Source organism: Pseudophryne corroboree, unplaced genomic scaffold (assembly GCF_028390025.1).
Source record: "Pseudophryne corroboree isolate aPseCor3 unplaced genomic scaffold, aPseCor3.hap2 scaffold_689, whole genome shotgun sequence".
Lineage (NCBI taxonomy): Eukaryota > Metazoa > Chordata > Amphibia > Anura > Myobatrachidae > Pseudophryne > Pseudophryne corroboree.
Window position 1 is genome coordinate 217,455 of NW_026970274.1, and position 4,422 is coordinate 221,876.

The following is a 4,422-nucleotide window of genomic DNA, read 5'->3' on the forward strand; positions in this document are numbered from 1 at the left end:
AAATCCACTTCATTTTCTTTACCCTATTATTAAAATGGTAATTGACAAAAACAAACTACATTGTCACCAGAAGAGCAATACAAAATGTACAAGTGATATATTAAAATCATCTTTCCAGCTTGAATTTCAATGATGCATTGGGTCAACAATTTTGTGAGAAACATCTTCACCCTTAAATAAAGATTTTCTTAATTCCTTACCTGTGTGCTAATTAGATATCACCTTGTTTTCACATTAAACAGACTTCCACATGAGAAAGCAGCAAGGATGCAGTGGCGTTAATGTTTCCTGGTGTCAACTTGTATTATTTCAGTAGACATTGAAATGAGGATGCATCTTGCTGCCTTTCCAATGAAGCAAGTTTAATTTAGTAATAGGTGAAAAACCATCCTTACAAAGGTGTTAATCAGAGACTTGGCTTTGTGGACACTTTTCAGAGAACAAATTTGTTAGCATAAAAATAAAGCCAGAAAATGAAGAGCTGTTTAATCACTCGATTGGATTTTTCTGCCAGCATATTTTTTTTCTCTGCAACCCACTGCTAAATTGTGCTTCCTAGCTGTTTTTTATAAAATCACTGAATCAAATCTAACTCTGATTACATCAGAGAAGGCCAGGTACCCTACACAATAAGAGGGGGTTTGAAATTTTGACTTGTCTACTTAAATATCACCAAAATCTGATCACAAGGTCAATTACGTCCCTGGGTGGGATTGAACCACCAACCTTTTGGTTTATAGCCGAACACACTAACCGATTGCGCCACCGAGACACTTTGTAAACAGTACATACTGACAAAGGCTAATAAGCATACATCTAGAACGTTTCCTAGAAAAATATTAAAAAATCAATAATCTGGAGAGTTTTTGTAAGATGTTTCTTCCATCAACCAATGAATAAACACATTGGTACTTTCCCATGATGAGTGAGTGCTTCAGGATCTCTTGCACTTACATGTGCAGCAGAGTACTGCAATGGAAGCATGCTGGACCCATAACCCAGAGGTAGGCAGATTGAAACTATCCTTTGCTATATGCATTTTTTTTGTTAATTTAAGTAATCAAAACTGGGATTGATATTTTTGCTCTTTTATTTTTACTTAAAGTACAATAACTTTTACCATTTTAATTTGTTTTAATAGTATATTGACAGTATAGTTTTCTTTCAAAAATCCACTTAATTTTCTTTACCCTATTATTAAAATGGTAATTGACAAAAAAAACTACATTGTCACCAGAAGAGCAATACAAAATGTACAAGTGATATATTAAAATCATCTTTCCAGCTTGAATTTCAATGATGCATTGGGGCAACGATTTTGTGAGAAACATCTTCACCCTTAAATAAAGATTTTCTTAATTCCTTACCTGTGTGCTAATTAGATATCACCTTGTTTTCATATTAAACAGACTTTTACACGAGAAAGCAGCAAGGATGCAGTGGCGTTAATGTTTCCTGGTGTCAACCTGTATTATTTCAGTAGACATTGAAATGAGGATGCATCTTGCTGCCTTTCCAATGAAGCAAGTTTAATTTAGTAATAGGTGAAAAACCATCCTTACAAAGGTGTTAATCAGAGACTTGGCTTTGTGGACACTTTTCAGAGAACAAATTTGTTAGCATAAAAATAAAGCAAGAAAATAAAGAGCTGTTTAATCACTCAATTGGATTTTTCTGCCAGCATATTTTTTTTCTCTGCAACCCACTGCTAAATTGTGCTTCCTAGCTGTTTTTATAAAATCACTGAATCAAATCTAACTCTGATTACATCAGAGAAGGCCAAGTACCCTACACCATAACAGGGGGTTTGAAATTTTGACTTGTCTACTTAAAGATCACCAAAATCTGATAACAAGGTCAATTAGGTCCCTGGGTGGGATTAAACCACCAACCTTTTGGTTAAAAGCCATACATACTAACTGATTGCGCCACAGAGACACTTTGCAAATTTCCATACTGACAAAGGCTAATAAGCATTCATCTAAAACGTTTCCTAGAAAAACTTTAAAATGTCAATAATCTGGAGAGTTTTTGTAAGATGTTTCTTCCATCAACCAACGAAGAAACACATTGGTACTTTCCCATGATGAGTGAGTGCTTCAGGATCTCTTGCACTTACATGTGCAGCAGAGTACTGCAATGGAAGCATGCTGGGCCCATAACCCAGAGGTAGGCAGATTGAAACTATCCTCTGCTATATGCATTTTTTTTTGTTAATTAAAGTAATCCAAAACTGGGATTGATATTTTGTCTCTTTTATTTTTACTTAAAGTACAATAACTTTTACCATTTTAATTTGTTTTAATAGTATATTGACAGTATTGTTTTCTTTCAAAAATCCACTTCATTTTCTTTACCCTATTATTAAAATGGTAATTGACAAAAACAAACTACATTGTCACCAGAAGAGCAATACAAAATGTACAAGTGATATATTAAAATCATCTTTCCAGCTTGAATTTCAATGATGCATTGGGTCAACAATTTTGTGAGAAACATCTTCACCCTTAAATAAAGATTTTCTTAATTCCTTACCTGTGTGCTAATTAGATATCACCTTGTTTTCACATTAAACAGACTTCCACATGAGAAAGCAGCAAGGATGCAGTGGCGTTAATGTTTCCTGGTGTCAACTTGTATTATTTCAGTAGACATTGAAATGAGGATGCATCTTGCTGCCTTTCCAATGAAGCAAGTTTAATTTAGTAATAGGTGAAAAACCATCCTTACAAAGGTGTTAATCAGAGACTTGGCTTTGTGGACACTTTTCAGAGAACAAATTTGTTAGCATAAAAATAAAGCCAGAAAATGAAGAGCTGTTTAATCACTCGATTGGATTTTTCTGCCAGCATATTTTTTTTCTCTGCAACCCACTGCTAAATTGTGCTTCCTAGCTGTTTTTTTATAAAATCACTGAATCAAATCTAACTCTGATTACATCAGAGAAGGCCATGTACCCTACACCATAAGAGGAGGTTTGAAATTTTGACTTGTCTACTTAAATATCACCAAAATCTGATCACAAGGTTAATTACGTCCCTGGGTGGAATTGAACCACCAACCTTTTGGTTAACAGCCAAACACACTAACCGATTGCGCCACAGAGACACTTTGCAAAAAGTACATACTGACAAAGGCTAATAAGCATACATCTAGAACGTTTCCTAGAAAAACATTAAAAAATCAATAATCTGGAGAGTTTTTGTAAGATGTTTCTTCCATCAACCAACGAATAAACACATTGGTACTTTCCCATGATGAGTGAGTGCTTCAGGATCTCTTGCACTTACATGGGCAGCAGAGTACTGCAATGGAAGCATGCTGGACCCATAACCCAGAGGTAGGCAGATTGAAACTATCCTTTGCTATATGCATTTTTTTTGTTAATTTAAGTAATCAAAACTGGGATTGATATTTTTGCTCTTTTATTTTTACTTAAAGTACAATAACTTTTACCATTTTAATTTGTTTTAATAGTATATTGACAGTATAGTTTTCTTTCAAAAATCCACTTAATTTTCTTTACCCTGTTATTAAAATGGTAATTGACAAAAAAACTACATTGTCACCAGAAGAGCAATACAAAATGTACAAGTGATATATTAAAATCATCTTTCCAGCTTGAATTTCAATGATGCATTGGGGCAACAATTTTGTGAGAAACATATTCACCCTTAAATAAAGATTTTCGTAATTTCTTACCTGTGTGCTAATTAGATATCACCTTGTTTTCACATTAAACAGACTTCCACATGAGAAAGCAGCAAGGATGCAGTGGCGTTAATGTTTCCTGGTGTCAACCTGTATTATTTCAGTAGACATTGAAATGAGGATGCATCTTGCTGCCTTTCCAATGAAGCAAGTTTAATTTAGTAATAGGTGAAAAACCATCCCTACAAAGGTGTTAATCAGAGACTTGGCTTTGTGGACACTTTTCAGAGAACAAATTTGTTAGCATAAAAATAAAGCCAGAAAATGAAGAGCTGTTTAATCACGCAATTTGATTTTTTTGCCAGCATATTTCTTTTTCTCTGCAACCCACTGCTAAATTGTGCTTCCTAGATGTTTTTATAAAATCACTGAATCAAATCTAACTCTGATTACATCAGAGAAGGCCAGGTACCCTACACCATAACAGGGGGTATGAAATTTGACTTGTCTACTTAAAGATCACCAAAATCTGATAACAAGGTCAATTAGGTCCCTGGGTGGGATTGAACCACCAACCTTTTGGTTAATAGCCGTACATACTAACTGATTGCGCCACAGAGACACTTTGCAAAAGTTCATACTGACAAAGGCTAATAAGCATTCATCTAAAACGTTTCCTAGAAAAACTTTAAAAAGTCAATAATCTGGAGAGTTTTTGTAAGATGTTTCTTCCATCAACCAACGAAGAAACACATTGGTACTTTCCCATGA

At 34.5% G+C, this 4,422-nt stretch overlaps 2 non-coding genes across 2 annotated transcripts; both read right to left on the reverse strand.

Annotated features, from left to right (window-relative positions):
- Positions 1–698: 698 nt before the first annotated feature.
- TRNAY-AUA (transfer RNA tyrosine (anticodon AUA)) lies at positions 699–772 on the reverse strand. The gene has a single exon. It is a non-coding gene; the product is annotated as a tRNA-Tyr (tRNA).
- A 2,262-nt stretch (positions 773–3,034) lies between these two features.
- Positions 3,035–3,108, reverse strand: TRNAN-GUU (transfer RNA asparagine (anticodon GUU)). Its single transcript has one exon. It is a non-coding gene; the product is annotated as a tRNA-Asn (tRNA).
- Between the last annotated feature and the right edge of the window lie 1,314 nt (positions 3,109–4,422).